The following is a 12,074-nucleotide window of genomic DNA, read 5'->3' on the forward strand; positions in this document are numbered from 1 at the left end:
ATTCTCAAATGTATATTAAGGCTTTTATATACTTTATCTAGCTATTTATTTTCTGTTTACAACAACAAATGAAGTGTAGTTGTCAAAAATATTTTGTGTAGATTTTATAACTTGTTTTAATACATGTGAATTCACGAATCCATACATTTTTATTGAAGAACCTTATGTCTAAGACTTTGCACTTGACATTTTGGTGATATGACATACATTCTATTCTTATGTGACAGTAGGAAACACAAGAAATATAATTGCATTCCAGTAAAAGATAGCATTAGCCTGATAATAAGGGACTACTATGGACAGTAAATAAAATGTAAAGGAGAAATGGGAACACCACAAGCAAAAGTAACACGACTGGACTTGAGAAAGATTACTGAGCTTGGTCTTTAAGAACAGATAGGCCCAAATAGAGACTAATGAGCAAAGAGTGCATGTTACATGTAGGATGCACTGAGACAGACACATAAGCAATCTGGAAAAAAACAAACAAACAAACAACAAACAACAACAACAAAACTATGTGGGTGGTGATGTGATGCAGTTAGGACAGACTTGACTTAGTTAGGTATCTAGGTTCAAATCATCACTCCAATCTGAACGGTGTGGCATCGAGCCATTTTTTGTTTTTAACTTCAGTTGTCTCATGTCTCGATTTATCTCATTTGGTGATAATCGTGAGACAGATAAATTCAATCCTATTATAGATATAAAGTGATTGGATAGTGCCTGGCATTAATTAATAATGAATTACCATTAACTATCATAACCATTTGGTGGAACAACTCAGAAGACATTTGCTTGTGAAAATGTTGAAATACTTGCTAAATGGTTTGGTATCATCACAATTGTCTAGAGAATGACATTTAAAAAATTTTTAATTAGAAATTTTAATTCATGGCATTGTATATTAATCATTAAGGCTGATTATAGCAGAATGGGTAAAAGAAATAAATAGCAAAAAAAAAAAAAGTTGAGCAGTGCTGGTGAACAAGGATCCATAGGTCTAGGCACCTGAATAGGGAAATTGATGAGAACTTAGAGTCAGGGTGGACTCCAAAATTTAGAAGGAGAATGACTGAAGGGAAAGATCCTTGACAGAAGTGAGAAAATCATAATGAGAAGCTGGTTTTAGCAGAAAGGCAAAGATTTTAGCTTGATATATTTTATGTTTGAGATGACATCTAATGTCAGCGTATCTGCCAATTTAAGTTAGAGATGTGTTTTCATTGTGTCAGGTAACTTTCACCATGTTTTTGGAGCCTCATGATAGACATGGGACACTATACAAACAAAACCTGGAAAAAAAATATTTTTTACAGATGGTAAGTTAAGGAAATTGAGACCCAGTGAGTTGAATTACCCACAGAGTCAGGTCCCCTAACTCCCAGGACACTATCTTTCTATTCTATCTAGTGATTATATGGAGGACGATATTAGGATTTGAGAATAATCGCAAATATTAGGAAACATGACCACTGTCCAATATAAGGCAACCTCCTGGTGGAGTGTGGCTACTACTTGAAGGAGAATTTTTAAAGAGAAAGTTTTAAAGTGTGACTACTACTTTAAGGAAATTTTTTAAAGAGAAAATACAAACATCATTATTTAACAATTTATATAAAACTTTGCATTTTCTCTATATTAGAAGAAACCCATTTAGTAAATAGTTAGGAAAAATTTGCAATCAAAGTAAGTTTAGCAAATGACATAAAGAGTTTGTTAGCTTAAATAAGGAAGTAAACTGAGGCAATCTCATATTATTGGAAATTGATTTATCTTGGAATAGCAGAATTGGAATTCAGGATAAGCATGCTATAGCAAGCTACAGGCAAGGTTGTTGAGGGTTTGGAGAGGGTTGTATTTATTGGCAAATAGTGTAAAGATACAGAAGGCCAGCCAGAGTCCAAGAAGGAAATTCACTGGCTTGAGGATGGGGAGAAATTCTTAGCAGAGGTAGGAGACCTTAGCATTGGTCAGGAGATAAGTCTCAGTCTTCTGTAAATGATGCATTTAGGAGAAATCAGTCTCTCAGTTCTTAAATTCTGTTCTTCTGAAGGCACATGCATGAAATTCTCCATTTCATATTTTCAGGTTCCATTTTAAATTGAAATCTGTTCACGGGTTATAAATGTCACACTTCCAAAAGCTGGATTTCTATGTGCAAAAAAGGTGGTGCTATATTGTTGAAACAATAGGGATGCTGATTCAGGAGTTCTGTGTTTAGGCTTATTCATGCGTATTTTTAAGATGTTCTGCAAGTGATTCTTGTTCACCAAGAATATTGAGAAGCACTGTAGCCTGGGAAGATGGAAACCACCCAAATAACATAAATGCTCATTCATTCATCATGACTGTTTCAGGGGGAAAACAAAATATCCTCTTCCTCAAACTATACGGTTCAGCACCAAAGGACAATGGTTCAAATGGTTACCAAAGTTACCTTAGAATTTTTTTGGAACACCTAAAGTCTGATAATTATCCCACAAGATGCTAAGCTCAATAAGTTTCAGCTCCACCTAGAAACTTACTCATGACTGTCTGGAATCTTATCATAGATTTTATTTTGCTAGGCATTCTGTATGACCATACTTAGGGTAATGAAAACTCCTCACTAACTTTGTGACCTAAGTATTCACAGGATCCACTCGTCCACACTTCCTTTCTCAAATGTTTCCACTCTTTCCTCTGACATCTTGGTAATGGGATAAATACGTGATTCCTTTCATCTAGTGCTTCCTTCAGAATATCCTGGGAACTCTAAAATGAAGAAGCCTCTGATAGACTGAATGTTTATATCTCTAAAAATTCATATGTTGAAATCCTAACCCTCTGTGTGATGGTATGAGGAAGTGAGGACTTTGGAAGATCATTAGGTCATGAGTGTGGAACCCTCATGAATGGGATTAGTGCCGTTATAGACGGAAACCCAGAGAGTTCTCTCTCCTCTTCCACCATATTGAAGACACAATCAGGAGTTAGCAATCTGCAACCCAGAAGAAAGCTCTTACTAAAATGTGACCATACTGGCACCCTAATCTCAGACTTTCAGCATCTACAACTGAGAAATAAATTTCTGTTGTTTACAAGCCTCCTCATCAGTGGTATTCTGTTATAACAGCCCAATTTGACTAAGATAGAGCCTACAGAGAATAGGCTGATATTGTCCAAGGGCAGTCACTCTTGAAGGATCTCACTAGCACTCCATAGAAGGAGAATTATTGTAAGTACTATGTGTAGGCCATACGTGTCAGAGGTCCATCTGACACTCTTACAAGTACTTCTTTAGTGCCCACATGTTCCCAGGCTCTGGAGAAGAGTGGTGGTCAGTTTCTAAGCAAGTTACTAGAGAAGGGCATTTCAGGAGAGGGTGAAAGTATAAGGCTTGGATACCAACCATGCAGAATAAACAGTAAGTGTGCTTAGAGTAGATTCCAGTAGGATGTCAACACCACAGGAAGGTACACAGACATTTAAAATCATGGATCAGTTGAAGGAGTAAAATCCTGAATAAGAAACTGAACTTGAGCACGAGCATTCTAGGTCAAGCATTTTTTGGAGGAGGACACGTGAGCCCAAGACCCACAAAGTTCATAAGTCAGCAGGATTTAGTGGTTTCACATGTACTTACAGCAACACCAAATTGTCATATAACATGCTAAAATGTCTAGGTAATTAGAGCAAAAAACATAACTTTCTGGTAGATGGGCTCTTGTAAGATGGGCATAGCTAAGCTTTACTGGCCTAAGTAAAAATTTGGTAAGAATGAGAAATAATAACGTTTCTTTTTGGGGTTTAACAGTTTTAATTTAAACACATTATTATGAAAAACTTAAAAAATTCTCTGTGTTATGTTGTTTGGCCCTTTTTTAAAATCATTTAAATCTAAAGTAACAAGGCCAAGTATTCTCTTGTGATTAAGCCAAGACCCTCAGGATCCAACACAAATCCTTCAACTCTCTCCAGAGCTTCAGACAAGATGGTCAGGCTGTCTTCAGACAATCTGTTCATATTGGCTAAAGGGAAACACACCAGCTTTGGATTGAGGAGTGGGCTTAAAGAAACCACAAATGGCAAGAGAATGAAACATGAGAACAGTCCCAGTTAGAAGGGGGTTATGCACAGGTGGAAAGATAAAGTTACCTTTTGTTCTTTCCAGTTACCTTTGCACAGGATATGTTGGTATCATTTCTGAGTAATAAAGGATTTTAGGTAGAGGGAAAGAAATGTGAGACAGAAGGACAAAGCAAAACCCTAAAGTCTTAGGTGGTTTAAGGTGTAATTTTTTCTATCACCTGACTCTAGGTTTTGTCATTGTTGCAAATACAATATTAAACACTGCTTAAATTGCATTTACAATATTTGAAACGATTCCAGACACATTTTTGTCACCTTTATAACCCCTGAGGTTTTCAGTGGAGGAAATATAAGGCATTAGTTAGCACTAATGGAGAACTCTTTTGAGTGGAGACGTGAAGACACGTGCATTTTGTTAACCAGCATGGTTAGACATTATTTAAAAGTTAAGTAATACTTCAATCAAATGTTCATAGAATAAAGCTATACATTATCACCATAGAAGATTACATATATACACATACTCACTTTTACTTGCAAGGCTCATGTTGTGTATACAGGCCTTGAATTGTTGACTTTGGCAACTTCCTTAGCATGGCTGCTAATTTCTGTGACCCTTTACCTGTGTAGATCTTACATATCTGCTAACTCTAATTCACGTTAAAACAAGAGTATTATTGATTGCATCTCACGTATAATTTAGTATCTGGCATACGGTAGGTAAAACATGTATATTTTTACATAAAAATGAGTAAACAATGTGTTTATTAGTTGAAGGATGTATGGCAAAAACAGACACATATTTAACCCAAGTAAATTAAAGAATCACACTTTCTAATTTATACCTTATGGGAAATTTTATATATGCATGGCAAAACAAAATGTTAAAAAACTAAACTTTTCTAAATGCTGTGTATCTATTTTTTAATTTAATTTATATCCACCTTACAGAATTTTTATTTTTTTTTAAAAAAAAGTTCATTTATTTGGGGGCACCTGGGTGGTTCAGCCAGTCGAACGTTCAACTTTGACTCGGGTCAAGATCTCAAGGTTCGTGAGTTCGAGCCCCGCATTGGACTCTGTGCTGACAGCTCAGAGCCTGGAGCCTGCTTCGGATTCGGTGTCTCCCTCTCTCTCTGCCCCTCGCCCCCTCAAAAATAAAGTAAAACATAAAAAAAATTTTTAAAGTTCATTTTGAGAAGAAGAGACACAGAGTGAGAGCAGGGGAGTGGCAGAGACAGAAGGAGACACAGAATCTGAAGCAGGCTCTAGGCTCTGAGCTGTTAGCAAAGAGCCTGATGCAGGGCTCAAACTCACAAACCGTGAGATCATGACCTGAGCTGAAGTTGGTTGCTTAACAGACAGAGCCCCCCAGCTGCCCCTACCTTATAGAATATTAACAAAATATTATTTAGTAATATTCAGGTTAACAAAACCTTGTGCAGTTTCTATAACTCCATGATGTGAGAAGGTAGGAGTAAATAAAACATAATCTGTGTTCAAAGCCCTGATAGGCCATGAAGGCAACAGACAATATTCAAACTATTATAAATTTGTCACATCAAAGATACATTGATAGAGATATAAATATACACACATATAGATGTTTATATACTCATGTAAATATATTTATTGGATAATCAAATTATATAAACTGTTGTTAGTTTCCTAATACATAATCACACACAACATAATAGAATCTAATGTTCTATGTTTGCTATTCTTATCTTTGAACTATCAGCTCTTGGACTTGTTATCTAGGAGACAACTGCTTGTGTTTTCCTTAATTTACATATATCATCATTTTCTCAAGAAGAGGCATTTTGGTTGTAAAATGATACTGAATTCATTATCACCAGCATTTGATACATTTAAGTAATCTTTGCCTCAACATTACTAAAACCATTTTAGAATTATACCTTTTGACAGAAGTTCTCAACATTTTGAAAATTTCTACTCACTGAAAACAACTGAATTGCCCAAAAGCATTTATATTACCTCCGTGTGATCTCAGCCTTCATGCTAACCACTTAGTGGTTTATGATTTTTAAACAGGCACTCCATTCCATGTAGACACTTTGATTTGTTTTTCCTTTCTTATTGACTGTTTAAAATTAAAAAAAAAAAGTTCAGGGCTTTGGCCCTGCCTTGCTGACAAATTATAGATAGTTAAGGGGCAGCATCCATACAACATAATAATATTCTACTTTTATGGAGACAACATTCCTAATTTATGTAAAAAAACGTCTTATTTTAATGCTTTTTCCAGTAGTGGGTTTGTGTGGCAGAAAAAGTTTCCCCACCACGTTACCAGTTTCCTTTGTAAGTGCATAAACAAAATAAATTTGGAACGTAAACCTGTGCCTGTGAAGAACTTTGTCTGTCTTAATATTGATCTGTCTTACACACAGATTAAACTCAATTTGGGCTGTAATATATTTTATGGAATTCACTTGTGATAGTATCATTGTCTTAAGAACCATTTCATGGGGCACCTGGGTGGCGCAGTCGGTTAAGCGTCCAACTTCAGCCAGGTCACGATCTCGCGGTCCGTGAGTTCGAGCCCCGCGTCGGGCTCTGGGCTGATGGCTCAGAGCCTGGAGCCTGTTTCCGATTCTGTGTCTCCCTCTCTCTCTGCCCCTCACCCGTTCATGCTCTGTCTCTCTCTGTCCCAAAAAAAATTAAAAAAAAATAAAAAAAAAAACGTTGAAAAAAAGAACCATTTCATGAGTATATCCGTTTTTTTTTTTTAGGACTTACACATCCTAAGGATTCTCTCAGTCTCCACTTCTCCATTCGTCAGAAGATCTTAATTAAACATTTTACGTAAACACTCACTTTATGAAGTGTGTCAGAAAGGAAGAAAGACAGAGGTAGTACAGCCAATCAGAAGGTAATTGTGATAATCCGGACAGGAAATACCAAGATGTTTCTTATTTAAAACAGTAGAAATTGGGGCGCCTGGGAGGCTCAGTCAATTGAGTGTCCAACTCTTGATTTCAGCTCAGGTCATGATCCCAGAGATAGTGGGATTGAGCCCCACATTGGGCTCTGTGCTGAGCATGGCGTCTGCTTAAGAGTCTCTCTCTCATTCCCTCTGCCCCTTTCCCCCACTCATGCTCTTTGTCTAAAATTAAAAACTAAATAAATAAAACAGAAGAGATTCATTCAACAAAAACTTATCCACTGCCTGTATGCTGAGTACTGCTCTCAGTTTTGAGGATCCCCAAGTTGAATACAAACAGAAAGCATAAAAAGGCAATTGCTATTTTCAGAATGCTTACTTTCCAGTAAAAGTTTATACCCAAAACATGTAACAAGTTAGTTATACAATATATTAGGAGATGATTAGTGCTGGAGGGGAAAAGAAAACGTGAGGAAGAGGTTTACAATACTAAAAATTCTAGTCAAAGATAGTGACCTTAGAAGGAGGTAAGAGAGTGAACCCTACTCATACCTGAAGGGGAGGAGTAGTGTTCAGGCAGAGGGAAGTGCAAATGCCGACTTCAGAGCCAGAAACAGATCACTGGAAAGCAAGATGGCAAAATGGCTGACACAGAGAGGAGTTAGTCAGAGGTTAGTTCAGGGAATTGGGAAAAGTGGAGAGTCAGTCTATTTTGGGTCTTGTAATCTTCTGATTTGAAAGACTTTAAATTCAATCTGAGTGAAAAGCCACTGAAGTTTGGAGCACAGACCTGAAAGGTTGGCACTGATGCGGTTGTTTGTACGTTAAAAAATTTACAAAATATATGAAAGTCTTGCAATGCTTTGGAAAGAGGTGAACAGTGACCCTGAAAGCCTTTGTTCCCATTGAGGTTTCCTGGCTATCTTACCAGCAATACAGTGAAAAGATTTAGACTTCATGTTTAATATATAATAGCAACACACAAACCATTACCTGCCACTGGAGAAGGGCTTGATCTTCCTCCTGTGGTGAAAAGCAGAAATGTCTAGAAAAGTATATGGCAATAACGTGAAGTGCAATTCTTTCTCAGCAAATACTGCTTTAAAAGTAATTGAAAATATTGCTGCAGCTTTGAAGGGAAGAGCATTAAAACAAATTAGTCTGTGTGGGTGATTTGCTCTATACCAGATGAGAGTACAGATATTTCTAAGATGAATCAGCTGAAAGTATTTGCTGGATTCTCCGTCACTAAGGAAATAAATGAAGAGTTACTTTTTCTATGGGGCTCTAAAAGAAAGATATATCGGAGACATATATAATCTTAACAGTAAATGACTTCTTCAATAAAAACTGTATTTTAGGAGAAAATTGTATACATATAACCAGTGATTGAGTACCTACGTGGCATGAATTTTTAAAAAGAAAGATATATTGGACAAATATTGTATGCAATAAGAAGCTATTACTTTCCTACTTAGTACTAGAGACTGTCCGTATATTTTGTAGGTGAAATATATAGATATATATGACTTTTTATTTAATAAGAGTCATTCTTTGGATAATATCCTATAAGCAGACATTATATCTAAGTTTAACAAGGAAAGCCTTTTATGTTAGCTGATGGGTTTTACTTATTAGACCATGCTATGTAAAATGTTAAAATAATAGATCTATCACTATGCCTTGAGGGTCAGTAATTCTGACCCAGTAGGACAGATTGAGGGATAATACTGCAGAGCTAAGAATACTCTGTGGGACACCCTACATTTTTCATTTTCTTAGATTCAGCTGGTATTGGTACAGCCTCTGTGATAGAGAAATAAAAGAATTATTTAGACATGTTCCTGAAGATGACATATGAGTACTTTGAAGGATTCCCTATAGCCACATGGAATCAAATGTGGTCATTTGAATTTCCCCTTTCAAAATAAGTATAACTTCTGTTATTATGCATTTTTATTTTTAACAATTCATTGATAAATATTACTTTTTTATGCTATAGGAATCTGAGCTTGACTTGCTTCCTTTCTTCCTTCTTTTTCTCTTTCCTTCCTTCCCATGATCTTTTCTTTGCTCATTCCCTATCTACCTATTTCATTTTCCTTTTACTGTCCAGTCTAAAAGAAATCGTTCTAAAAAGATCCAGATGGAAATTTCCGCAGTGTGTGCTAGGCTGTATGACATCCCTCACCGCCTCAAAATTGACAGCTCTGAAACATGCTAATATATTTACATTCTATACCAAAAGGGACTTGGCAGATGTGATTAAGGTAAGGATTATGAGATGAGACCATTGATATCCCAGAATATCACTGTAGACCCAATGTAGTCACAGCGGTCGTATAAGAAGGAGGCAAAAAGATAAGTCAGAGAGAAAGAGATATGAAGGCAGAAGCAGAGGTTAGAGCCTTCGGAGGAAGCTCAATAAACCAAAGCACACGGAAGGCCTCCAGAAGCTGGAAAAGGCAAGGAATCACATTCTTTTCTAGAACCTCCAGGAGGGACTCAATTTTGCACCAACACCTGCATTCTAAGACTTCTGACATCCAGAATTATAGCACAATAAATATGTGTTGTTTTAAGCTACAAAATTTGTGTTAACTTGTTACAGCAGCAAGAAGAAACTATTACAGATAGTTCTGGATACAGAGAAAATGCATGAAAGTTTGAGACCTTAGTAATACCAGGACATGCTAAGAAATTTACCATAGCTAGTGTGTTGGATGCATGCAGAAAAATAACACATTATTAGCCTTAATTTGTACATTGCTTGATCTGGCCCAGTGACTCTCCTTTGGATTCTCACACACAATTTTTACACCTTATTTTATTTAATTGGTTCTTTTTCTATACTCTCTGATCTGCCATGAACACACTGTGGATGAACCATGCTGTTTGCTCACTATTAAACACCCTAGCCCACAGCACAGGGCTTTAATTAAGATGTTCTTTAACGGATGAAATACCTTTAAATAGTTTGATCTTGGAGTGAGGTCAAAATATTTACACTGTATGTCAGAAGTACCAAAAAATGTGCTATTTTCAATAATAAATATCTTTTTTCAGTGACAGTGAGTACATTTGATCATGCCAATGAAAAATTTATTAGGTTGTGAATTATTTGATGCTTCATGGTTTCTTACCTCTCGGGAGTCCTTTTCTTGTGATCTACTTTTCCAAAATGGCATCAGGATCTCTGGGTTTTCTCATATCACTAGGCTAATATCTTGTTGAGGATTTTAGGAAGTGCTACACTGTCCTACGCTGGTCCCAGGACTTCTCTAAGGTCACAGAAGCAGGGATAGGTTTTTATCACAGGAAGTTTGCTTGTGGGTCATGACCAATGAATGCCTAACAATTCCCTGGTGGTGACTCAATATAGTTGTCATGCGTGTGCCTGTGTTTCCACAACTTAATGGTGGCCTTTTCTTGTCCATGTCTATCTACTGATCCCACTTTTCCTAGTGTGGACTTTTCTTAATCTCTTCTATTCAGCCTTCTCAGCTCCATAATCTTTGCCCCAGGGGGGCACAAGGGACAGTTTTGATAGTTTATTTGTTGTGTGTTGTCTAAGGAGGAAGAGGGGACCTATTTCAGGCCCATGTATATAAGTCCATTCCTCAGGATCAATATTCTTATGCTAAGACATCATGTTAGATAGAATTCCTGTTAGGGCAACCATAGGATTCTTTTAGAAGAGCACCATCTTTCAGCATTGTAGGGGTGAGCAAGAGAAATCAGCATTTTAGTTCTATAACCAATTGATTTTCTTTCTCTTTTCTTAATTTAATTTTATTTAAATTTTCATCCAAGTTAGTTAGCATATAGTGCAACAATGATTTCAGGAGTAGATTCCTTAATGCCTCAGACCCATTTAGTCCACCCCCCTTCTACACCCCCTCCAGTAACCCTCTGTTTGTTCTCCATATTTAAGAGTCTCTTATGTTTTGGCCCCTTCCTGTTTTTATATTATTTTTGCTTCCATTCCCTTATGTTCATCTGTTTTGTCTCTTAAAGTCCTCATGTGAGTGAAATCATATGCTATTTGTATTTCTCTGACTGACTAATTTCACTTAGCATAATACCCTCCAGTTCCATCCGCAAAGCTGCAAATGGAAAGATTTAATTCTTTTTGGTTGCCGAGTAATACTCCATTGTATATATATACCACATAATCTTTATCCATTCATCCATCGATGGACATTTGAGCTCTTTTCATACTTTGGCTATTGTTGATAGTGCTGCTATAAACATGGGGGTGCATTTGTCCCTTCGAAACAGCACAGCTGTATCCCTTGGAAAAATGCCTAGTAGTGCCATTGCTTGGTCATAGGGTAGTTCTATTTTTAGTTTTTTGAGGAACCTCATACTGTTTTCCAGAGTGGCTGCACCAGCTTGCATTGCCACCAACAATGCAAAAGAGATATTCTTTCTCCACATCCTCGCCAACATCTGTTGTTGCTTGAGTTATTAATGTTAGCCATTCTGACAGGTGTAAGGTGGTATCTCATTGTGGTTTTGATTTGTATTTCCCTGATGATGAGTGATGTTGAGCGTTTTTTCATGTATCAGTTGGCCATCTGGATGTCTTCTTTAGAGAAGTGTCTAATCATGTATTTTGCCCATTTTTTCACTGGATTATTTGTTTTTTGGGTGTTTAGTTTTGTCAGTTCATTATAGATTTTGGATACAAACCCTTATCTGATACGTTGTTTGAAAATATCTTCCCCCATCCTGTTGGTTGCCTTTTAGTTTTGCTGATTGTTTCCTTCACTGTGAAGAAGTTTTGATTTTGATGAGGACCCAGTATTTCATTTTTCCTTTGCCTCTGGAAATGTTTTGAGTTAGAAGTTGCAGTGGCCAAGATCAAAGAGGTTTTTGCCTGCTTTCTCCTCGAGGATTTTGATGGCTTCCTGTCCTACATTGAGGTATTTCATCCATTTTGAGTTCATTTTTGTGTATGGTGTAAGAAAGTGGTCCAAGTTCATTCCTCTGCATGTCGCTGTCCAGTGTTCCCAGCACCACTTGCTGAAGAGACTGTCTTTATTCCATTGCATATTATTTTCTGCTTTGTTAAAGATTAGTTGGCCATACA

The sequence above is a fragment of the Prionailurus viverrinus genome, chromosome A1, assembly GCF_022837055.1.
Source record: "Prionailurus viverrinus isolate Anna chromosome A1, UM_Priviv_1.0, whole genome shotgun sequence".
Lineage (NCBI taxonomy): Eukaryota > Metazoa > Chordata > Mammalia > Carnivora > Felidae > Prionailurus > Prionailurus viverrinus.